The sequence below is a fragment of the Myodes glareolus genome, chromosome 20, assembly GCF_982192425.1.
Source record: "Myodes glareolus chromosome 20, mMyoGla1.1, whole genome shotgun sequence".
Classification (NCBI taxonomy): Eukaryota; Metazoa; Chordata; class Mammalia; order Rodentia; family Cricetidae; genus Myodes; species Myodes glareolus.
This window is the reverse complement of record NC_142045.1, coordinates 6,671,726-6,697,769: the sequence shown is the minus strand read 5'-3', so window position 1 is coordinate 6,697,769 and position 26,044 is coordinate 6,671,726. Positions and strand designations below refer to the sequence as shown.

The 26,044-nt window shown below is 47.5% G+C and overlaps 1 protein-coding gene across 1 annotated transcript in view; it reads right to left on the bottom strand.

The window, feature by feature from the left end:
• Window positions 1–26,044, bottom strand: part of Trim2 (tripartite motif containing 2) — a 139,019-nt gene that overhangs the window by 110,160 nt on the left and 2,815 nt on the right. The window lies entirely within an intron of this gene.

Below are 26,044 nucleotides of genomic sequence, written 5' to 3'. Positions count from 1 at the left end.
TTCTCCCCCAAGTCCATGCTTCTCCTCCAGTCCACACTTCTCCCTCCAAGGCAATGCTTCTCCCTCCAAGTCAATGCTTCTCCCTCCAAGTCAATGCTTCTCCATTCAGCCCACACACCTGCTACAATGCCTCCCACTTTCCCTATTCTCGATGACCAAAATGCCCTTGTCCATTTCATGATACACTTGTGTGCCAGGTTTCAATTTACAAGCACCCAGAAGGAAGCTTTAGCTATAAGCACTTCCTAGGTAATTAGTCCACATCCACACTGATTGGGCTCCAGATCAGGGAAGGCGAGGCTGCCCAGGTCAAGGTGGGGGATGGAGCTGAACAAGATCTCCCTTATCTCTCAGCACCTCTCTGTCAGCTCAGTAGGAGGCTGAACTCTCTCTCCAGAGGGGCAGGATCAAGCTCTGGACAGCAGGAAGCCTGCAAAGCCTTGCTGTGTGCTGCAGAAGGTTCTTGTGTCCACCTTAGAGCTATGCTTCGCATAGGGCTGAAGTCCCTGTAATGGAAGCCGGGGCTCAGGGCCACTGGCAGCTCATTGTGCTGGGAGCCGCTATAGTCCTCAAGGTCAGGGCTGGCAGAGCTCAGAGGAGTTCAGGACTTAGACTGGCCCCATCTTCAGCTGCCTTACAGGTGGCCACAGTGAAGACCACTTCCCATCAGATCCTGTACCGGTAGGTTGTTAAGACGTCTCTCAGGGATATCTGGGGCTCTCAGCCTCAAATACAAGTCTCCCACAAGAAGACAGAACCCATGTGGGGTTTAACTGTCTAGGACAGACCAGCCAGCAACCACATCTGTGAGGAATTGTCTGGATTGCTAAGTGATGTGGGAAGGTTTAACCCACTGTAGGGTGTGCCACTCCTGGGTCCTGGGCTGTGTAAGAAGCCTGACTGAGCGTGGCTCCATGGGCTGGAGTCAGTAGGCGACATCCCTCCGTGATTGCTGCTCCAGTTCCTGCCCTGAGTTCCTGCTCTGGTTTCCCTCAATGGATTGTGCCCTGACCTGGGAGCGTACGATAAAATAAACCTTTCCTCCCGAAAGTTGATTCTGCTCATGGTGTTTATCACCCCAGAGTAGAACAGTGAGGTACCACCATCAGTCCTCAGAGGGATGGAGGCGAAAGGCCAGGCGTACCATGATCTTAGATGTCTCCTTATGTCGCCCAGGGGAGGCAAGAAGAGCTTGCGGGCAGGAACTCTTGAGCTGAAATGGCTAAGGTCTGATCCATCCAAGCAGGCTCTGCTCTTCCATCGCTCTCTGTCTCTGTCTCTGGTCTCTGTCTCTGTCTCTCTCTCTCTCTCTCTGTGTGTGTGTGTGTGTGTGTGTGTGTGTGTGTGTGTGTGTCGGGGATGACAACTGGATGCTCTTTCCAGTAAATCAGACCTGGCTGCAGTCGGTAGGATGCTCAGACCTCACAGGGGCTGTTTAGAGCAGTGTAGACAGAACACATGTGTTGTGTAATCATCACTTCTGATGCTGGACCATCACCATCACTGTAACACAAAGCCCTGAATCCATTACATGCTAACTATCACCCAGCTTCTCTTCAGTCCCTTCCCACCCAGTCTTGGGAGCTGCCAAGCTGGGTTCTATTTCTAGGGCTTTCTTCTTTCTTCCTTCCTTTTTTCCTCCTTTTCTTCTTCCTCCCTTCTTCCTCCCTTCTTCCTCCCTCTCCTCTTCTTCCTTCCCTCCTCTCTCCCTCCCTTTCCTTCCTTTCTCTAATACTATGACTTCCATCCATTAAAGGCAAGCTTTGCAGAAGGCCATCTGTACCTTAAAAAGCCATGAAAGTGCAGCTGTAACAGAGCTAGGAGAATCAGTCGGTGTTGGAAAGAGGTTCGGCAGGGGTTTTCTTTAGCTATGAATAACACTTGAGATAAAATCCCGAGTATTAAACGAGTAGATTAGGAAGGATGGTGGTTTGGGGGATTATTTTCTTTACAACAGCACCAAGTGAGCTAGTGACAGGAAATGACTGAGACTGTGGAGGAAGAGGTGACATAGAACACCTGGAGAAGACTTCTCAGGGGAGTTCAGCAAAAACCCACAACTTTGGAGGCTTGGGGTGTTACTAAGTGGTAAGGTCCCTGTGTGAGGTCCCACATTCCACTCCTAGTACCACCAAATAATCCCCCCCCCCCCCAAAAAAAGGAAAGAGAACTCTGAACACGAAGATTCTGAAAGAGCCTGTTCCTTCCCTGGCCGTCACACCCTTTGGCTCTGGCCTGCTGCTGTTATTAAAAGTAACACACAGAATCATTAGAGAGCAAGGCTGTCTGTGCTCCCATCAAAAGTAGGGGGGTGGTACCTCTATTTTCTAAATCTCAAAGCCATTAGATTATGTAAATCAGAAAATCGCCCTTTAAGAACACACACCAGCCAATTAAAATCTTACCTTAGTTCCAAAAACCTGCATCTTAGTCCCCAACTCTTGGTGACCTGAGTGTCAACTGCCTGTAACCAGAACTTCCCAGCGCTCACAGCTGAAGCTCAGTTCACTGCTGAAGCCCAGCCTCACCTCCTACTGGGGACCAGGCTGGGGACTGAACCCAAGGCCTGGCGCTTGCTAAGCCAGCGCTCTACCACTGAGGTGCTTCCCATCTTTATTTTCCTTTTCTAAGCTGAGGATTGAATCGAGAGTCAGTGCATATTTGCCTTGTCACACGAACAATTCTTAATTTTAAAGAAGATACTTAAATGACACCGTCTTAGTCTATTTGGACTATAGTAATGCAATGCCATCAACTTAAGAGGTAATCACATGCATTTCTTTCTTTTTTGTTACTACTGTTGTTGTTTTTGAAGACACGACTTCTCTATGTATCCCTGGCTATCCTGGAACTCACTATGTAGACAGATTGGCCCAAACTCAGAGTCTATCTTCCCACCTCTGCCTGCCAAGTGCTCATATTAAAGGCATGGGCCATTATGTCCAAGCTCAACATGAAATTCTTATGCCTTAGGAAGCTGGGAAATCAAGGTTCTGGCAGGTTCCATGACTATTGGAGGCTGCTTTGACTGATAGCTTTCTTCCTGTTGTGGCTTCACCTGGCAGAAGAGCAAAGGGGACCTTGGGTATTTTCAAAGTTATGTATGTATATGTGTGTTGTGTGTAGGGGAAGGAGGGTCCTGTGCACATGAATGTTATATATGTATATGTGTGTCGTGTGTAGGGGGAGGGGAGTCCTGTGCACATGAATGCAGTGCCCACGAGAGGCCAGAATATGGCGTCGGATCCCCTGGAGCTGGAGTTACAGACAATTCTGTGCTATCTGACATGGATGCTGGGAACTGAGCTTGCAAGAGCTTTCACTGAGCCATTCTCCTGCTCCTTGGTTGTCTTTCATAGGAACCCTGATCCTATCATTGTGTGTGAATGGAATGTATCTTGTCTAAGCTGGGCAGTCTGAAGTTTTAATTATCCATAATCAGGGCTCTCCTTGATCAATTAAAAGGAACAAGGATTTATGTTTGACTTTTTGTATCCCACATTATTATTCTGAGATTGATCCATGTTGTTTGGTACATAAATAGCCTTGTCTGGAGTGGTGTTCAGTATATGACTAAATCACAATTTGTCTATTTACTTCTCAAAGGAGTTTTAATTGGTAAGTCATTTGATTATGTTAATTTGATTATGCTAATATGCTAATTTCCTAGAAATCTCGGTTTCTCTCTAGTTTTCTCTCTTTGCTTTTGCCCTGTCTCTCCTCCAGCTTTCTCTCATTTGTGTTGGCCCAACCCACAATTCCTTCTTTGGCTTAGGCCATTGGTCCAAAGCTGACTCCTGAATGACATAAAAAGTCTTCCTGAGCCACTGGGTAAAATTTAATTTAGCTCGGCCGGCCTGCGCAGTCAGCCTCTCTCTGTGTATCTGGGCCCCGTGTCCCTGCTGCCTTGCACACATTCCTCTCCTTGTTTCTCTGACCGCTTTCAAATGTCCCAATCCCTCTCTCCTACAATTGAACGGATCTCACACCTCCTCCCCAACATCCAGAAAGTTCTCTGTGGTTAACTGGAATGCAATCTTCCCAGTTTTGGGTTTGTGATAAATACATTTCAGCAATGAAATCAACAGTAGGCCACCTGGTGACGTTTGAGAATGAAGATGGAGGATAGCTGTCCCTTGTCAGCTGTTGATCTGATGCTGGGCCTGTTTGGTCATAGTTTCAGGACAATAATGGTTCTACCTCATACGACTATCATGAGTATTAAGAGAATCTCATTTGCCAAAACTATGTACAAGGTCAGAAAACAATAACTGTTAACTATGTAGGAGATGGGATTAGTATCTAGAATACAGAAAGCTATAGAAACTAAACACAAAAGCTTTCAAAATCATCCAGTCTATAAGTAGCCAGAGTACTTTCCTAAAGAAGACCAATGATTATTAAGAAAAGCATATGACATCCCACCATGCAAATTCCATCTCACCATTGCCAGGAAAGCGACAAATACTGGTGAAGATGTGGGAAAGAGGAAACTTGTGGTGTACGGATGGAGATGCAGTGACGCAGCCTCTGTGGTCCTCAGTGTGGAGGTTCCTCAGAAAGCTAAACATGGAACTACTGTAGTGTCCTCCCCTGAGAATGTCCCAAGTTAGCGCACCACAGAGACATAGTGCATCTATGTTTATGGCTGCACTACGCACAAGAAAGACAGAACTAGTCAAATACCCACCTACACAAGGATGGATAAAGAAAATATGGTGCACATGCCCAGTGGAAGCTAGAGATTGTTATACTAGGCAGAAGAAACCAAAGTAAGAAAGGTGAATACCATATATTTTCTCTTATCTGTGGACCCTAGACGTGAATTTCTGCTTCTCTGTCTGGTTCTCTTTCCCTCTCCCTCTGGTGTGTGTGTGTGTGTGTGTGTGTGTGTGTGTGAGAGAGAGAGAGAGAGAGAGAGAGAGAGAGAGAGAGAGAGAGGTAGAGGGAGACCCATGAATGGGGAGGAAGAGAGTTTAAGGAAGTGGAGAAGGAGAAAGAAAGGGAAAGAAAAGAAACCCGTGTGACACTGAAGCAGACTTGGGGACTATTTGGGGAGTAGGGGACCAGCAGAAGGGAGCGGCAGAAATCAGTAGGGCAAGGGGATGAATAGGAAGAAAACCAAAAATATTTAAACATTCAAGGTGTGTATTTAAAATATAAAGTAATAGGTGTCCTCAATAAAACGGGAGGGTGTTCTATGCTCTTCTGATTTTCTTGGCTTGTAGGACAAACTGAAAGAAATTAGGCCCGATTCGCAGCGTGATGACTTCCGGTGTGTTTGCGAGAGAAATCTTCCAACTGGAAAGGCTTGCCGCATTCTACATGACAGACTGTATGAACCAGGTCTCAGAAATGATGGAAACAGAGAAGCATATGATAGAATAATCCTCCATCTGTCTGCCAGACTGCGCTGTCAAGATGCAAACCAACTGATGGGGGAGAAAAGCATTACCAAAAAGTTGTAAGAAAGAGAAGGAGGAAGGGGCTGGAAAGGACGGGGGGGGGGGGGGGGGATGGGAAGGACGAGAAGGGTGAGGAAGTGAGTCTGAGTTCTCCCTACAGCTGGAGCACACAGCAGCCGTCTGAAGACATCGTCTAAGAACAGAGAGCATTGATTTCCACCAATCCAAGAGCCTCACTTGTGCAGCCGTGAAACCATGTATTTCTCACCGAAGTGTTTTCTGTCTAAAACTTCCCATGCCTCTCAGTGTGGTAGAGTTTCGCGTTTGTCTTGTTCTTCCCTGGTGCTGAGATTAGTCCTAGGACCTCATGCACCTGTGCTGTGTTTCTATGCAGCCAGTGGGCGGTGGCTGTTGAATTTAGCATTTTCTTCTTGTCTGGGATGACCCTTCCACCCTGGAACCATGTTTCTGCTATGTGAACCTGCTCATGGTCTGCCCAAGCTCAGATGATAATTTTTCTCTGGCTTTAGCCAGACGTGGGGGGTAGGTTTGCATATGTGAGTGTAGCTACGGTGAAGGCCACAGGCCATGGATCCCACTGGAGCTGGAATTACCAGTGATTGTGAGCCGCTTGTCACGGACGCTGGGAACTGGAGCCAGGTCCTCTGAAAGAGCAGTAAATGTTCTTAACTGCTGAGTCGCCATTTGTAAGCAGAGACTGCTCGTTTGTTTCCCGGCTGCCCAGACCGAAAAATGACACAGAAACTCTATCAATTAGAACACTGTTTGGTCTATTAGCTCAGCCTTCTTTTACATATACAAAAGGACTTCCCACATCACCTTTCCAGCCCTGAGTCTGGACCTTTTATTTATTATAGATTTGTATGTCCTATGTCTACACTTGATACTTTATTGATAGATTTAAAATAATTTCATTTTAAAAATTTGTGGTGCATGGGATTGGATCCATGGTCTCTCCAAAGCTGGGCAAGTGCTCTGCCACCCAGAGTTATTCATAATATCTTCTTGCCCCATGATGCCAGTTACAACCAGTCAACGTAATTCTGGGCCGCACACACTCCTTTGCTGATTGAAGAAATGAACCTAGTACACCTTCGGCTTCCTTGCTGCCAGGCCTCCAGTATAGCTTTTTACTTATTTATTTTATCCCAAAGTCTGAGGGTATAGTATTGGCTTCTGTGTTAGTTACTTTTGAGTAACTATGACAGAATATCCGGGCAAACAAGTTAAGGGAGAAATCCCTATCTCTCACTGCTTCTGAGGGTCTCGGTGTCTTCAGCAGGGAGGAGTTGGCAGGAACTGGTCCATCTACCACACTGGGTGGGTCTCGGAGCTGTGCTGACGAGTTTTATGTCAAATTGACCCAAGTTAAAGTCTCCTTAAAGGAAGGAACCTCAATTAAGAAAAGGCCCTCATACTATCAGATGCAGGCAAACCTGCAGGGCATTTCCTCGATTAGTGATTGGTGTGGGAGGGCCCAGCCCATTGTGGGTGGTGCCATCCATCAGGGGTTGGTGGACCTAGGTTCTGTAAGAAGGTTGAGCAAGCCATGGAGAGCAAGCCTCACCCTCTCTCTGACCCTCGCTCTTGCATGCTCGCAGCCTGAAGGGGGAGGAGAGGGAAAGGCTGGCCTCTTCTCTTTCTTTTATATTCTATGCCTCTTCCCATTGCTCACGGTTTCCTTCCTTCCTGAGATGGCTCAAAGGACAGAGATAGTTGTGTGCCCTTGGGTACTGATATAATTGGATATTTGTTTGCCCAGAACTTTGCAGATGTGTCTGAGGTTGGCATATAGTTTCCTGAAAATCTCTGGGGCCTCTGTGATGGCCCTGCTTTGACTTCTATTGAAATACCTGTGGTGTAGTCTCCATTTTTCTGGCTGAACTTGACGCTTGGTGTCTGGTCGGGCCTCCAGGAGTCTGCCTCAGACAGGATGTGTCTTTTTCAGATCCAGTCATCCTCTTTACAGGCCCCTGGAGCACAACCCTTGAGATAGCTCCTTTTGGAGCCTCAGGGGAGGTTTGCTTGGCCTCTGGTAAACTCCCTCTTCTTGCTCCACAGCTGGGTGACAAGATGGCTGCTGAACCAGCCTCCTGCTCTCCCTCCTTTCTGTCCTCTCTTGGCTGTCATGTGCTCTGTCAATCTCCAGGATGAAAACCAAGTTCTCTCGGTGGTCTTCTTGGTGTCTCCCTATCACTGGGTAGGAGAAAGCACCCCTCCATCTGAGTTAAGACAGACATACAGACACCCTTTTCAAAGATCCAAGAAAGCCCTTGAGGTAAGTAGCAGGTATAGAGTCATAACAGCTACTGGCCACTCCTCAACTAAGTCCTTCATGTGGATTCAACTTTGCTTTGTAGGATGAGGGGAGTTGGCACCCAATTTTTCTCCACATTGGAACCTCTGGTTTACAGAGAAAATTGTTTTGAATTATGCTAGTCTCTGTGTACATACTTTGCGTGTGCACGTGTTTGCACAGGTTCATATGCATGCATGTGCGTATGTGTGTCTGTGTGCGTGTGCGTGTGTGTGCGTGTGCATGAAGGTAAGAGACCAATGAGAATTGTCTTCCTCAATTGTTTTTCACTTATTTGTTGAGACAGAGTGTCTCACTGAGCATGGAGTTCATTGATTTGGCTAGACTGGCTGGCCAGTGAGTCCCACGGATGCTCCCTGTCACCGCCTCTCCAGTGCAGGATTATAGGCCCTCCCCACCACATCTGGTTTTGGTGTGGGTTCTGGGGCATTGGGCTCAGGCCTTCATGTTTGTAAGGCAAACACTTCACTAAGACCTCTTTCCAACCCTTACTGTTTGAGACAGGATCTCACTATATGGTGCTCACTGGCCTCAAACTGACAATTCTCCTACCTTCGCCTCCCAAGTGTCTACACTCACTTTCCATGATGACATCCAAACACCAGAGTTAATCAGCTTACAAAGAGGTGGCTTTCGCTAACGGTTCTGGAGGTTTTGGTTCATGGTCAGTTGGTCCCATTGCTTTTGGGCTTGCAGTGAGGCAGTGTGTTAATGGTGGGGGGAGAGAGACAGCAGAGATTCTTAGCTCATAGACGGGAGGAGAATACGAACAAAAGGAAGGGTATGGGGTCCCAGACACTCCCTCAGACTGCGTTTGGTTTCTCACCCTCTGGTACTATTTTGGGGTGAATAATTTCATTTAGAGGAGCACCCTCAGTAACCCAAGATCACTCAGTGGGCCCCATCTTCCACTGTCACTGTGGAGATGGAGCTTTAACACCTGGGCCCACACAGGGACATTTAAGACCCAGGCTACGGCAATCAAGGAGCATGTGCTTTGTAACGGTAAGTACAGCTGAATACATTTCTGACACGTCATGAAAATATTGTTCAACACACGGATGTGCAAAGTCATTGCGTGTCTTTATCATACGACCCAGTGATAGATCTCCAGTGTTCTCTTCTTACAGAGCTTTCTCTTCCTCGATGTATGTGCTAAGGACGCGAGTTGCATTTTAACACTTTGTTTTCTTATATCAGCATCTACTGTTTTATAACGAGGGGATTATACTGGAAGCTATTTACTAAAGAATATCACTATGTATGCTGCCATCCTTCTGCCTGTACAGCACTGATGGTTTCTGCTTTCCTCAGCCCATCTTCCCTGCGCAGTCAAAGCTTGCTTCGTACCCTCCTCTCGTACGGTCGGGAAGAGCAGTCTTGTGGCTATTAAGACAGCGGAGAAGGTGTGGTTTGAAGACATGAAATAACAGCTCAACTCAGGGTTGGGGAGGATGTCATATTTGAGGACTTGGCAGCCCAGACAATACTTGGCAAGAGGCTCCCAGGAGTGCCGATTGGAGTCTGAGGTCCTGGGTAACTTTAGGAGAGTTTGTCCCTGAGCTCCGGTAAGACTTGTCCCTGAGTGACAGCACCCAGAGACGCGGGCCTTCCAGCTCTGGGCAGAGGGTGAAGTGGTGCAGCTCCATAGATTTGCCTGCCCTTTAAGAACCATGTCCAGAAAGCCCTTGGAGATCAGCTGCTTTTATTTAAAAGCTTTCACACCCTTGCCTTGCTCTCTCTAGTTCCTCAATCACATAACGTCAAGGCCAAGTGTAACCTAAGACTTCATTACGTCACAGGTAGATACACTGAAACCCAAGGACATGAAAAGACCCCGTTCCCACATTCCACCATACTCCAATGACCCCTCAGACTGCAACCGGGCTTCTCACCCTCCTCACTGTTGATATTCTGAGATGAATAGGCCTTTGTTTGAGGCCGCCTGGGCATTGCAGGATGTTGAGCAGTGCCCCTGGCTTCTACTCTCTCAATCCCTGTAGCACTTCCCACTTGGTCCGTCATTCTTGATAGTCCCAAATATCTACAGATGTTGTCAGATGTCCTCGTATGGCAAAACCACTGTTAGCTCAGAACCACTAGTTTGGTAGTTTCCTGTACCTCTGTCCACAGAAAGTCAAGTTTAACAACAGCTATCTGTGCACGTTCACAGCTCTCAGTCAGCGCCTAACTAGACCTGGTGTTTGTCATCGGACTCATCCTGAGAGGAATCCAGCCTGGCTGTAATTAACTGGCTCCTGGGAGTCATGAGATCACCTTCTGGTTCTGCAGTTCTCTTTGGGAAGTTTCCTATGTGCTGTGCATGTGCATGTGAGTGTGTGTGTGTGCATGCACATACTCGTGGATACATGTATGTGTTTCTCCAAGTCCTTATGCATCTCTTGAGTCTGGAGGTGCATCCCCATGACTAACATAACTCGTCCCAGGATGGTCCCTACAGCTATGTACCCTTCTAGGGTTGACGCTTGGCTCCTGCTGCTGGTTAATCAGCTCTTCCATAAAGCTTTGCCTGGTCTCTTTCTCTGCAGTGCCTGGCAAGTTCCTGGTCACAGAGCGACACTCCCAGTTTGGCTGTTGTTCTTTCATTCATGAGAATCAACTCACAAATCCCAATAACAATCCTATGGGGTATATACCACTTACAAATGGGGAAGCTACCGTCATGCTACAGGAGGCAGGTGCCCTTAAGCCCGTGCAGGGGCCTCCAGAGTCCCCTACCTCTGTGACATAACACACCTCTCCTGACCCCTTGTGGACAGTGAAACCTAGGAAGCCTGGAAGGCACCCATATCCTCAACCACCATTTCCAAATTCTACAATCTCAAAACTTCTCTAGCAACTACAGGGCCCGTAATAACAGGCTGTGTCTTTTGGCAGGGCCCATCCCAGCTCAGCACCGCCACCCCTTCCCATTTAGCTTCTCTCTCACCTTCTCCTGCCACTTAGCATCCACGCATAGATTCCGGTTCCCTTACCTGTCAAATGGACTGCTGAGAGCCCCCTGAGGACCTAGGACACGTGGCCACCCTCAGTCCTTCTCTTGTTTCACCTTCAGAGATGCAGAGGACATGCAAGATGAGGAGGCAATGGTGCTAATTAGGTGTTGGTCACGCCACTCACTTCCTGGAGCAGGCAACATTTCTAACAAGCACAGCATGAAGTCACCAGGCTCCCAAGGAGAGGTCCCATGTACTGTGCACAAGACTTTTCCCAGAGTCTCCTGGGGACATCTGAGTAGGAGAAGCACAGAGAAGGAACTTGAGGATTCCAAGGGGACACCCACGGGAGCGGCTGCCTTGTCTGACCTGGATGATGAGTCCACACGCCTCTCCGCTCTGTGTGCTGTGTTGGGGCTGCAGTGTGTTCTGTGCTTCTGAGCCTGGGGGAAGGTTTCTTGGGGTCACATCTAAAACACCCCCCACAGGCTAATGTTTTGAATGTTGTTCCCCAGCTAGTGTCCCTGCTTAGAGTGGCTGTGAAACCTTTAGGAGACGCAGCTTGTGGTCTGGTGGGAGGAGGTGATTAAGGGCAGGACTCTGCAGTTACAGCTGGCTCCTGCTTCAAGCCCACTTTGTGCTTCCTGGTTCACAGTCATGTGGGGAGTCCCCACCATGCATGCCTGTCACCACGATTCCACCGACCGCTCCTGTGAGCAGGAGCTGACCTCCCCCCCAGCTCATCATAACTTACCCACCACATTAGACCGAAATCCCCTGAAACTGTTACCCAAAGTAAGCCCTTTCTTCCTCGTTTCTGTCCCGTGTTTGGATCCCGGTGATTCAAAAGTAGCCAACGCACAGCCGGAAGTCAGAGCCACCCTGAAACTGGGAGGTGGTGGTGTAGGGTCTCTCACAGTCGAAGAGCAACTGTCACGTGATCCTGACACAGGCAATCATGTGACCACTTATTGCTTATTCTCAGGAACCAACCTCTCATCTTGAAAACTGTAACTAGAACCCACAAAGGCTTCCCTAGCGTTCAGGACAATGTCTGGACAAGTAGACAACAGGCACACTCACATAGCAACACTTCAGCCAAAATGAACTACACGGCAGTGCTTTCATAAGTGTATAATTCAGGGACTAGGGAGAAAGTCCCCTAGTTCAGTGGTTAAGCCTTTGCTGGCAGGGAGGTGGGGTTGGGGATTCCCAAGAGGCACTTCTACAATATCTCTGGATCAGATCACAATTTTGAAAGTTTGCCTTTTGAAGGCTCTGAACCCCAACAGCTAAGATAGAGTACCAGAGAGCAGGGGCTATGCTCCTGGCTACGTGCCAATTAGTTGCTAGCCCCAGGCTGCCTAGAGCCCCAGGGTCCTGATGGGAACAGCAGCCCTCATCTTAGGGAAGGGTAAAAGTTAATGAGGCAGTATGTGAACTGTGCTGTGCACTGCACAAAACGATTCCCACGTTACCCTAAAGCAAAATTATTAAAAATGTGCCTCAAGTGGGTGGAGTTAATGAGACTTAATTTCTCGGGGACAAATCATGGCAGTTGTCTAACCAGCTCCACAGAGGCCAGGCTGCCTTGTCGTCTTGTAACTCTCTGAAGATAGAGCAAATCCATCTTATTCGTAGATGGGCTCAGGTAGACGTTGAAGGCAGCTGCCGTCTCCTCACCGACTTACGTGCAACCGTGGGATGTTCTTAGAATCAATTGCTTGTGGGTTAGAGGAGCTTCAGGCTGCAGCCCTCGCCATATGGAACCAGCAACAAAAACCTCACAAGCAGATTGACCTAAAGAAGCATCCTTGACCCAGCATGATTGGATGCTTCACTGAGGTTCCTATTCTGGGTGCTGCAGAGAGCTTCAGTGGCCTACGAGTCACAGTCAAGATACCGCTGCCAAAGCCTGTCACAAATAAACATCCCTCTTAAGACGCTCGGGCGGGGACCGGGGAGATAGCTCAGCGGTTATGAGCACTGGCTGCTCTTGCAGAGAAGTTCCTAGCATACAGGTGCCTGCTTTCAAATACCTGTAATTCCAGTTCCAGGGGATCTGCTGCCCTCTTCTGACCTCTGAGGGCATCAGATAAGTGTGTGTGTTTGTGCGTGCGTGTGTGTGTGTGTGTGTGTGTGTGTGTGTGTGTGCGGGGGGTACTTACATACATGGAGGCAAAGCACTCAAGCATAGAAAATAAATCTTAAAAACAAAACCAAAAAACCACTTCCCGGGTGTCGAACCCTTCCTCAATGAGACTGAAATCTCTGCGTTGGGCACATGAGCAAAACCTTTTCACTGTGCTACAAGAGACTTAAGTTCCATTTCCCAGAAAGCTCAAAAGGAGGAGGCCAGAATCACTGCGTGAGGGTGCAAGTGAAGGCACTACCACACGGACACCGACACACAGAAATTCCCATGGTCACCTCCTTGGTCAGAAGCAAACAGATGAAATAGGAGAACGGGTCGTAGGATAAGTCTGGGAAACTAACAAGAACTGTCTACAGCAGGACTTCTCGGGGCCTTTAACACGTCTTTGTATCAGGACCTGCCAAGAAAAGGGGTGTATATGGTGCAAGATTCTCAAGTTTCCTTGACCAAGAATCTTTTCTCTTTTCTTTTCACTACTCCAGAAATGATACCCTTTCAATAAAAAAGATTACTGCCTGCCTGGAAGTTAGCATCTCAAGGGACTAGAAAGACTGCGATTAGCATATCTATCTTTCCACAGAATAGGCCTCTGTGCCCGGTATCAGCTGCACAACAACTGCTTCTCCTCTTCCGTAGCCTGGAAGCCGCCAGAAGGCCTGGAGCCCTGTTTTGTTTTGTGTTTTTCTTACTCAAGATATTCACCTCGGGTTTTAAAAATAGCTTGTCCTCTTGGATAAAAGTCAGGTGATAGATTAATCTTTAACAGATAAAGTGGCTGGTCCGTGGAGTTTGGCCTGGTCAGAGGGGTGGGAGTGTGCTCTGCCTGAAGCAGCAGCGCCGTGGCCATGGGTGCCCATCACCCACAGCGGGAACTGGGCTAAGTGAGCGCGTCGGGGCAGTCTGATGCCCAGCAGAGCTCTAGGGTCACAAACCTCATTGAAGCTGCCAGGTAAAAGCTGTCGTCCTACGGGTCTCTGCTGGGTACAGACTGCAAATTGCCCACCAGTGCCCTCCTTCTAGAACCCCTTCCCTTTATTTTTAATGGTACTGGGGCTGGGAGCCAGGGTCTTTTTCCACACTTGGCCCTGGAACTGCTGAGGTTTAAGCATGTGGGTCAGGGCTGTGCAGAATAAAGACATTGTTTCCTGATTTCCTTGCAGCTACCTTCAGCTCTGAGTTATTTTGGATCAAGAAATATAAGAAAAACTATAGAGCAACAATTTTGCTCCACCGTCCCCCCCACCCCTGTCTTTCTGCAGGCCCCCCTTTCCTGATGGTCTGTCCTGAACAACAGGTTAGACTGAGGTGGAAGCCAGTGGCTGAAGGGATGGAGGAGACTCCCCATCCTCCTTTGGATTCCTTTGATCTGAGAAGGAAAGGAATTCCACTCACTCCTAACTAAGCAACCATTGGAAACTTTCTGTCCCAGCTTCTTGGAGTCTTGACTAATACAATTAAGAGCATAAAAAGGTTTAAAATTACAGCAAAATTACAACAGCAAGCAAACCAGAGAATACTATGTTGTCTGTCGTCACGTGTAGCAGCTTTAACATCCTGTCAACAGTCTGTCTGTCTGTCTGTCTGTCTGTCTGTCTCTTTCCCCCCCTCTGTCTCTCTGCCTCTCTGTCTGTCAGCCTCTCTCTCTCTCTCTCTCTCTCTCTCTCTCTCTCTCTCTCTCTCCTCCATTTAAAAGGAATTGCCTATACTACTTTAGCGTGCATTTTCTAAGACCAAGGACAAGAATTCCCACACACTGGTTATCGAGTCCTGGAATTTCATGGCACAATCTGTCACCTTATCTACAGTTCACAGTCTTTGCCAATCCAGGATCTCTCAAGGTCATGTATGTGTTTGTCATGTCTCAGATGTCATTGTTTTGAAAGGAAGAGCTATGTTTGGTTGGAACCCAGGGTCTCACACATGCCACGCAAGCGTTCTATCATTGAGTTATACTCTTGACTTCAATGACAAAGAAAGAAACTAAACTTTGAAGGACATACTTCATTGGTACATGTAGCCTTTGTCACGCCTACCTCCATGACTCTTAATTAAAAGGTGCTTTGAGTGGCATGTACTTCTTCCTACTTATGAGGTGTGCTGAGACATTTTGATTCATGTCTACACTGGGTGTGATCAGCACGGGGTGATTGGCAGGTGTATCTCCTTAACCTTCTTTCTCTAGTTGGAGTATTCCTTTCTTCTCTTCCAAGCCCATCTTTCCCCTGCTGTCAAGTCAATCTCAGACCCCTGGCCAAGGCAGCCTCTTCAGCTGAGCTCCCTCTGTCTGCCATGCAATGCCTGTTTTCTGGGAGGGAGGCCACTGTTACGATGCTGGAGGACTCTTCTACATTTGGCATCATTACAGTGAATTCCTCTCTATCATGTGGGATGCGGGCTAGGTCCACTAGCCATTGACTGAAAGCTCACACCACACAAGCTTCTTAAATACAAACAACTATTAAACAGTCGTTTGTGATTTGTTCTGATACAACGGCGATCCAAATCTTGATAAAGGTGACTTAGGACACAAGATTTTCCCTATTTGTCCTTGGGAACTCATCTCACCTGTGGTTACGCAGGATGATGGCGCCTGTGGTCTTGCTGCCCTTACGCCCTGGTGGCTATGCAGCCTCAGTGAGCTCACTCTGCAGGCAGAGGCAATTCCTTACGCCCTGCACTACAAAGACACGGGCTTTTTAAATTAATGAAATTGGGAGGCATTGTGAGTTTGCAGCTAAAGTGACCCACCCCTGGGCATCAACATCAGCTGGAAAGAACAAGGGAAAGGGCGGGAGGTGGAGGTTTCCCGTCAGTGAAGAGCACGGGCCGTTCTTCCTAAATGCTAAATGCTACGTGCTAAATGCTACGACCCATCACAGGAAAGGGTGAGGGGAGAAAGGAACACAAGCAGCTCCCGGTTTTCCCTGAGTCCTGGAGTCAGGGAGTAGATGGGGAGCAACAGGAGGTTGGGAGGTTTGGAGCAGGCAGAACTGGGGTAGCTTAGTCCCTGCTGGGACCCTCAGAACGAGAGCCAGCTTCCAGCCCAGCTTGCTCAGGCCAGAAGCTAGAGAACAGGAGTGGTGGGTGGGGTGCCAGCCCTCTGCATTTCTTTCCCTCCTCGCAGGTTCGCTCACCTGCCAGTATGGTGCAGGGAGGGTGGTGAGGGGCCAAACTGGTGTGGGGCTTTAAAGCACTGGTTACAACCGGGTCACAGCATGGCAGTAATCACTGTGCACCGTGCTCAGGTTAGAATCCACCCTCCCTACTCCTCCCACTCCTGTGGATGTCAAACCCACAAACCCTCGGACCTCCCGCCTGGGTCCAGTGGCTTGGCCCTCAGGCTCTGAGTCACCAGCATGCCCTGTCGCTGCACTGTGGACGCACCATCCCTCTTCCAGACGCTCTTCTCTCCTGCTCGTCATTCCCCAGGTCTGGAATGGTACCTGTAACTCTCCCCTCACTGCCCCATCTAAAGAGCACCATCCACCGAGTCTCTCTCGCTATCCTAAGGCCACTCCTCACCCCCTTGCAGTCTGGACTCTGAGATTCACCTGTGTCTCCCAGACAGGCTGTAACAACACACTCCACACACATCTGTGCCGAGCGTGTGCAAAGCTCTGGATTCAACCCCCAATAACACAAGGAAATGACCCTTCTGAGAAAGAGGAGGGGATCGGACGGTCCAGCCCATGGTTACTTAGCCATGGAAGGTGTGACCTAGGGTAAGGCAGCACCCGTGGCAGGAAACACAGCTACTTTCCTCATGGGGGCCTGGGTGCCCCAGCAGTGCCATGGGCTGAAGACCAAGTTTCTAATGCAGGAGCCTTAGGGAGAGGCTTATTCAAACCACAGCATCAGTAGTCACTCTGAAAGGCTAATTATGAATGTTACGTACAAGACAAAAGACACAATAGGCCTAGCGTAGTCCTGCCCAGCTACGGATAGTCACTAAGTACAGTGACATCACTACTATGTGGTCAGCTCACCAGCTGCCCTTTGTGTCATTGCAGGAAGATGTCCCCGACGGGCGCTATGTGTGCACCGCCTCACATGCATGCACAGGCACCGGTAAACATGCTCTCAGCGTGTGCACGGCTGGATGTTTGGCCCCCAGGACCTCAAGAGAAAAAGGTGCTGGGGAGATGGAGAAGTTGGTAAAACACTTTCCATGCAAGCATGAGAACCTGAGTTCAGATCCCAGTGCTCAGACAGAGGTGACAGGAAGGAGGAGATGGGAGGGTCGCTGGGGTTTTCTGGTCAGCTAGCCTAGCTGAAGCAATGATCTCCAGGTTCAGTGAGAGACCCTGTATCACAAAATAATGTAGGGAGCAATTGAGAAAGACACCCATGGTTGACCTCTGATCTACACACAACACACACACGGATTAAAAAAGCAAGAGACATGTCCGTGTTTCATCACCCTGAACAGAAACAAACGACAGTTGTCCCTGCGGCTTGGGCTAGGTTCTGCTGTGGAGGTTGATCTGTGCCGCCATGTGCGGACCCTAATAGGGTTCATAGGCCCTCCCTGAGCCCAGCCAACTGTCCTGGAAGGAATAAAACCTCCAACACTTGCTGGCAGTTTTCTCTGTAGGTGGATGTGCTCAGTAGTCAAAAGGCAGTGGCCTGCTGCCTGCCAGCCTGGGCTTAGTGGCATGAAAACCCCCACCGACGTGTCGGGTGCTTGGAAGTTGTGCCTCCTCACACAGTCTGTGATCCCCGTGGCCCCTCCATCAGCCTGGGGCTCACCAGGAGGGACCTGTTTAGTTGTCTCAGTGCTTGTCTTTGTGAGGGTTTCTATGGCTGTGATGAAACACCCTGGCCAAAAGCAAGTTGGGGAGAAAAGTTTTGTTTGACTTATGCCTCCCCATCACAGTTCATCATCCAATGGAGTCAGGACAGAACTCAGACAGGGCAGGGACCTGGAGGTGGGAGCTGATGCAAAGGCCGTGGAGGGTGCTGCACACTGACTTGCTCCTGAGGGCTTGCTCAGCTGTTACTTTCTTTCTTTCTTTTTTTTTTTTAAGATTTATTTATTATGTATACAACATTCCTTCCATGTATGCTTGCAAGCCAGAAAGAGGGCACCAGATCTCATTATAGATGGCTGTGAGCCACCATGTGGTTGCTGGGAATTGAACTCAGGACCTCTGGAAGAGCAATCAGTGCTCTTAACCACTGAGCCATCTCTCCAGCTCACATCAGCCATTTCTTACAGAACCCAGGAACACCAACAATGGGCTGGGCCTTCCCCCATCAATCACTAATAAGAAAATGCCTTACGGGCTTGTTTACAACCTTACATTTTGGAAGCTTTTTTTTGGGGGGGGGAGAGATTGGAACAGGATTTCTCTGTGTAGCCCTGGCTGTCCTGGAACTCATTCTGTAGACCGTGCCTCGAACTCTGATATCTGCTGACCTCTGCCTCCTGAGTCCTCCTGAGTGCTGGTATTAAAGGCGTGTGCTGCTCTGCCTGGCTCCAGGAGGCATTTTCTCAGTTGAGGTTCCCTCCTCTCAGATGACTTTAACCTGTGTCAAGTTGACATAAAACCATCCAGCAAAGTGCTCAAAGAACACCAGGTCGCCCTACTGATTGTTCTGTGTGTATGGTCACTTCTCCATCGAGACAGTGGCAAATATTGGGACGCTTTAAATGGTTTATGCCACTAGGAATGAGTTACTTTCTCACTGGGTTAAGCCTGGGGCTGTTTTGTTTTCCTTTCCCTCCTCTTCCTCAACCTTTCTCCTTCTCCTCCCCCCTTCCTCCTCCCCTTTCTCGTTTTGCTTCTTCAGTTAAAAATGTAACATTGTTATTCCCGACAATTAAGCCATTCACTTTGTTACTGGGGACCGAGAGCCTGCCATCTATTTCCAGCTGCAGTCACTGCTGGTCCCTCCATGGATGGCCCCACAGCACACTTGTGATCTGCAGATGCAGATGAAGTCATGGTGGCCTTGCTTGTGGGGGTGGCCATCACAGAGGGACACGGGGTTAGTACACAGCAGGGACCGTATAATAGTGGGAAATGTGCACAGCTCACATGTACTGTGTGTAGGAAGGGATGGATGTCACATGTACAGCTCACATATACTGTATCCAGGCATGGATGGATGTCATGTGCATAGCTCACATGTACTGTATGTAGGTATGGATGGATGTCATGTGCACAGCTCACAATACTGTATGTAGGCATGGATGGATGTCATGTGTACAGCTCACATGTACTTGTATGTAGGCATGGATGGATGTTATGTGTGCAGCTCACATGTACTTGTATCTGGGCATGGAGGGATGTCATGTATAGACATTTGAACGTCACTGAAAATGCAAACAAGGAGCACTTGTAAGCTAACTGGGAGCTGGAGAAACACTTCCCGGAGTGGGCATTCTGGGCAGAGCGACAACGAAGGACCGCAGGGATTTCCTCAGCATTAACTCTGTACCCATATGAGCTAGTAACACGATCCAGTGATTAAGAGAGCTTCATGTTCTTCCAGAGGACCTGAGTGCGGCTCCCAGAGCTCACATCAGGTGGCTGATAACTACCTGTAATTTCAGCTGCCAGGATCTGATGCCCTCTCTGGCCATCCTGGGCACCTATACTCGCATGTGCATACATATGTGTGCATACATACACACATGCACACACACACACAAGTGGACCTGCATAACTTTTTAAAATCTTCATAAATGTTGTGGTCAGGAAATCACACAAAACATCATACAAATCCACATATAATCACATATACATTATGTACACAGAAATATAACCATATGCCTTATAAAACTTAAATCACACGAGGAAAATAACAGGTTGAAAAATTGCTACCACTAGGCAGTGGCGGCAGGAAACAAGAGCAGCCTCAAATGATCATCAGCAAAATTCTACCCAAACAGACAAATGGAAGTAAATCGAAATTCACTCGCCAGGCCAGCCATGCTAAGCAGAGCCCAGTGCAAAGCTCTCACTGGAAAACCTGTAACACATCCTGTGGTCTCCCAGACCCCATTAGATAGAAACACAGACAGGATATATGCTAGGTATCCATTAAAATGCAGTGTGCAAGGGTGCAACTCCTGAGGCACCAGGATCGATTTCTCTCACGAAGCCACCTGGTTACATCAGCCTGAGCTGTGCCCGAATAAAAACCTCTATTCAATACATTATAAAGAGAATGAGGTGCCTCCATGGCTGCAGGATTTGCACCAGTGAAACGCTCTTCCAGTATTTTTAATTAGTTCTAGATTAGAGCTGGAAAAAAAAAGCAATGCTTTAAAGGAATTGTGTGTACATGAGTGTGTGTACATGCTATGCATGTTTGTGTACGAGTGTGTGTGCCTGTGTATGCATGCAGAGGCCAGAAGTGGCATCAAGTGTCCTATGTCACTCATTCCTCGTTCCTTTGAAGCAGGGTCTCTTCCTGAACCTCTTTCTCCAGCTAGGCTGAAAGCCAGCAAGCCCCAGAAAGTCTTCCGTTTTTCCTGCCTTCAGAGCTGGGTTCCAGGTATGCCTGGAGCACCAGCTTGGTATGTGGATGTTGGCAGTTCTCACGATTGCACACCAAGGGCTTCTAACTGCTGAGCCATCTACCTATCCCTCCAGTCCTTAAAAACATCTTAACAATGCAGTCAAATCAGTTAATATATATTATATATTATTATATATTATATAATATATCATATAATTATATTATATATAATATTATATTATTTATATATAAATTCTAAGAAAGAGTATTTTTGCACCAGTGCATTCAGATGGCTATGAAAAATGGAAGAATTCACACTGAGTTATTTCAAAGTCTATAGCATAATCTCAATAAATTATGACTATTAAGATGGACATGTTGGCACATGCCTGTAATACTGGAGAAGGTGGAAAAGGAATATCTGAGGGTGCACCACCATGATGATAAAAAGTTCCAAGTCGGGGCTGGAGAGATGGCTCAGAGGTTAAGAGCACTGGTTGCTCTTCCAGAGGTCCTAAGTTCAATTCCCAGCAACCACACGGTGGCTCACAGACATCTATTATGAGATCTGGTCCCCTCTTCTGGCGTGCAAGCATACATGGAAGGAATGTTGTATACATAATAAATACATAAATTTATTTTTTTTAAAAAAAAGTTCCAAGTCCTCATTTCTGTAGGGAAATCGGGCAGAGTCTCATCTTGTCTTTGTTCTGATGACAACCCTCATTGCGGCTTCATCATCTGTGCTCTGTGAGCCAAGTTCTGAGCCAATCCTTGACGGCGATTGTCCTCGTCATTAAAACAGCCTGCAGTGACCACTTCATTTTCAGGATGACATTGAGGCTCAGCGTCTTGAGAAAATTGCCCTCCATCCGTCTGCTACAACCCCCATCACCTGCCGCAGACACCCCACCTATGTTCTTCCCTATTTTCTGAACATCAGAACTCCAGATCCTTTGGCCTCCTGACTCTCCACAACTGTGCATTGTTTCTGCTTCTCTCTCTGTTATACACAAGTCCCCGGAGCCCAAGAACCAGCACTCAGGAACCTGACCGCGTGGGCAGGGACTGTGCCTTACTTCCCAGCTTGGCACCTGACTAGCGCTCTAGTAGGTAGCGGTACTCATAACATAGTCCTTTGTTTTATCCTGTGTCTGGCTTTTGTGCATGAATCTTTCTTTCAAACACAATGGTAAGCATTAATTAAAAATTGCAAAATGCTTTCTTTAAAAAAAAATCCTTGTGGGAAAAACAGAGTGAATACTTAATAGGTTTATTTTTTCTGTATTCTTGTTGACTATTATATATAACTGTATATTTAACAGGTAGTTTCATTTCTAGCTTGTCACTATATAATAATGAGAATAATTCACTTTACAATAAAATGGGGCTGGGTATAGGAGTGTAGATCTTTAAGTCCGGCACTTAGGAGGCTGAGGTCACAGATCTCTATGAGTTCAAGACCAGCCTGTTCCACACAGTAAACTTCAGGCCAACCAAGGCTACACAGTGAAACCCTGCTTCCAAAAGGAAAAATTGGTACTGGAATGTAGCTCAGTGGAAGCTCACTGACCTAGCATGTACTAGGCCCTGGATTTTATCTCCAGAGCAGCAAATAAATAAATAATGTAATTACTAATGATAGTAATTAACAAAATAACATTATGATGGGATTCCTATTTTTTAAAAAAAAAAACAATTATATCTCCTAATGTCGTTCTCACCCATATTAGTCAGGGACGCACAGTTGCATATCATACAACAGTGTCAAATTTCCCTTTAATGATTTTTCTCCTGCTACCATGAGTAAGTTCAGAATAATAGCTTAGCCTCTCCTCTTCCTGCTCCTCCTCTCCCCCACATCCTAACATAAACCTTTTGTACATTATCAAATACGTTAAAACAATAAGAGTCCACAGGAATGGTCTAGAATAGAAAGGCAACCAGATGGACTACGCTTAGGAAAATTACATGGTGATTATATAAATAGGTTCTCAACAGGAAAGTTGTCAAGCCAGAAAAGGACAGAAGTCTATGTCCGGGGACATGGGCAGGGAAGTTAGTGGCGCTTGACAGGCAGCCTGGGCCGTTATAGGAAGTCAGGCGGGTGCCGGGAAGGGCCGGTCCCACGCACACTCTGATAGAAGCACGTAGAGAGAGGAACTCTGGGTAGAGCCTGAGGTGCTTGGTGGCTAGAAGTGGGCACTGGCAGACCTCAAACAAGTGTCAGCGTTCCAGCAAACACCCTCTCATCCTTGGGAACTGGTCCAAGCTTGCAGAGGCTGGCAGGGTGGAATGTGGTAATCTCCAATTCCAGGAAAGAGCTGAGCAGTTTTTGATAAAGCCACCAAGAGAGGATGGGCACCCAGGCCAGGGCATCCTGGTCATGCCTGAGACTTAGGCAGTTTAGTGCCAGGACTGCTGTGGAATCTGTCCTTCCAAGACAGGCTTCCGAGTTTCCTCAACAAGAATCCTTGGATCCTTCTTCTTTCCCTTCCCTGTGGGAGGTTTCTAGCTTCTAGTGTCAGAACTCCCTCTTGTCTCAGCAATACTGAAATCACTGGATGGTCAGCCTTGGTTCTTTGACCTTGATGAGCTCAGAGGGATGAAGGGAATATAACATTTCAGGAGTTTGCTTCGCTGGTGGGAGGAAGCATGGCTCCTGTGTCAACACCACGGTGGCTTTGCTCGTAGCAGAGCCCATGGGCTGTGAAGTAGAAGGATGAAAGCCTTTACTCGCTGGTGCACAAGGCTGCCTGTGTGTGTCAGCACTGGGACATGTGTTCAGGGCCAGATAGGAAGTAGAGGTGGGTCAATGGGAACAGGAGAATTCTGGGAAGGAGGAAGCCCATTCCTTCCCAGTCCTGTCCAGTCACAGAAGAAGGAAGATGTGATTGCCCCACTGAAAAAAGTACTGAGCCATGTGACTCACATAGATAAGAATAATTGGTTAATATAAATTATAAGAGTTAATAAGAAGCCTGAACTAATGGATCAATCAGTTTATCATTAATGTAGACCTCTGTGTGAGTTCTTTGGAGCTAAATGGCTGTGGGACCTGGTGGGAGGACAGAAACCAGGCAGAACAGAAACCCAGACAACAAGCTCCAACATCTTAACAAGAAACAACAACAAAAAAAATTGATTGTAAAATGAACAAAAAAAATGGATTCTTTTTTTCAGGAAACTCAGAAGCCTGTACTGGAAAAATAAATTCCACAGCAGCTCTGACCCCGAGCTGCCAAAGTCTCAGGTATGGCCAGGATGCCCTGGCCTGGCATACCCATACTGTCTTGGTGATAAATTATTTCTCAGAAGAAGACACACATTTCAGACGTAAGAACCAGCTGCAAAGACAAAGCCAAGAAATGGGAAAGAAGAGGGGAGGGGCTTCCAGAGTTGTACAAGGTAAAGTTAACTAGAGACTTACAAAGGTGAGCCTTGGCATCAGCGAGAGAAGAGGGCCCTGGGATCCTGAGGTGGGAGGCTGGGTGGGCTGGTGGGGAGTCAGAGCAGCTGAATAGAGCTGGCTTTCTCCAAAAACTATCAACATAACTAACCTTGGTTAAATAAAAAAGCTAGTCTAGGCATTTCATAAGACACATAGTTGACTGTTTTAATGGCTTTGTTTTTCTTACAGGGTTTAGAACAGGTGACAGGGCCACCAGGCAAGCAGAGTGGTAATTATAGCCAAGACGGCTGGTCAGTTAAAGCTGGACCACTGAGTCATACAAATAGCCAAGGAGTAACGAGGAAAAAATGTTCCACAACATTGGTCATTAGAGAATCTAAACCAGCACGACAAGAAGATATCACTTCACCCGGGTCACATGTCTGTGATCAAAAAGTCACGATAATGCTGGTGAGGCCATGAGAAACCAGAACCTGTGGGCATGGTTGATGTGAATATTATTGAGTGTAGGGGTCCTCAAAACACTGAAATCAAAACTGTGGGTGACCCAGAAGCTCTACCGTTATAACGTGTGAAAGGAAATAAAATCAATGTGGCCAGGAGACACCTGTGCCCCATGCTCGTTACAAAACTTTGCAGAGTCGCCAGGATAGGGAATCAACCCAAGTGCTCAACAATAAATAAATGGGTTGCTATCTGAGCATCAAAGGGTGAAATCTGCCATTTGCAGTACGTCGGACCTGGAATGTATTGCATTGAGGAACCAAGCTGAGCACAGAAAGAACAGCCCTGGATGACTTCACTCATATGTGGAGCCTAAGACCTGACGTCACAGAGGTAGAGCGTAGCCCTTGGTTCCCGGAGGCTGACAGAGGATGAGAACACAGTGAGCTTTGTCGCCGGCATAAAATTCATGTAGATGAGAGGAATAAATCCTGGTGTTTCCAAAGCAGTGTGACTCCAGTTAACAAGATGTATTGCATTTTAAAATAATCAGAAAGAGAGGATTTCAAGTGATCTTGTCACAGAGAAATTACTAGTGCTTGAAACCATAATATGCTAATTACCCTGTCTAGATCATTATGCAAGATAAATACATCTACAACACTAAATTGTATCCCGTAAATATGTATAGTTAATATATGTCAAAAACAATACTGAACCAAGTCAAAAATACACAAGCCTTGGCCCAGGGATGAGAAAGGGAGAACGCAGGCAAGACGGTGTTGTAAGCCTCCTGAACTCTTTCTGCACCCAACAGAGACATTTCTCCTGTGAACAGTGACACTGGGCACTTCCTCTGTGCTGATGAAGACACGCTTTTCATTGCTTCTGTGGCTTAGAGAAGGGACATTTGAGATACACGTGAACAGAGGCTACATTGTGTGTTGCTGCCAGTACTACTTACATACTTAAGGCAACCTCTGTTTTCATACCCCGCTTCCCATATGCCCGCTTTCCAGCCCAGGTGACATCACAGATAGCAGCACTGAGACTGTCCTTTCATTTCCCAGATCCCCACTGACCACGTCCGCCTCTGCAGGAGGCTTCCAGGGAACCCCGTGGGGCTGAAGTCCAGGAAAAGACAGGTGTAGTCAGCTGGTGCAGACCAACCTCCTTCGAGTCACAGCCAGAGAAGTCTCTGAGAAACTAGAGATGGGGGTTCTTCACTTCAAGAATCCAGAGATCACAGGCCAGGAGACTACAGACCTTAACAGAGAATGAGGCCAGCATGTGCCAAGCCCTGTGTTCTGTCTGCAGCACTAGGAAGAACATGTGGGCAAAAAAAGGGTATTCCTTATCTCAAAGAAAGGAAGGAAGGAAGGAAGGAAGGAAGGAAGGAAGGAAGGAAAGGAAGGAAGGAGAGGGGGAGGGAAGGGAAGGAAGGAAGGTAGAGAGGGAGGGAGGGAAGGAAGGAAGGATAAACTTCAAGGACTGAAGCTAGAGATTCTAGGACAACAAATAGCCCACCCCACTCTACCCCAATACCCCTGGATCCCTTTCTGGAAAGGCAAGGTCTGGTGAGGTTGCCCGGTCTAGATTATAGACAGCTCTAGCAGGGGCATCTTGTTTGGCAAGCACAATGCACTTTTAGATGTTTTAATCAGTTGTCAACCTTTAAAGATCTGGCGGTTTCATATTCACAAATCGAAAGCTAGACTCCTGGCTCCTTTTGGCAGAGCAGGCTAGCCTGAATTTGTCCTCCACGGTTAACCCCATCAGGCCAGGGCTTCTCTCAGCACTTTTCCTGCCCCTGCAGCCACAGACCTGGCCATTGGAGGCACAGACAGGCATCTCGCAATCCAT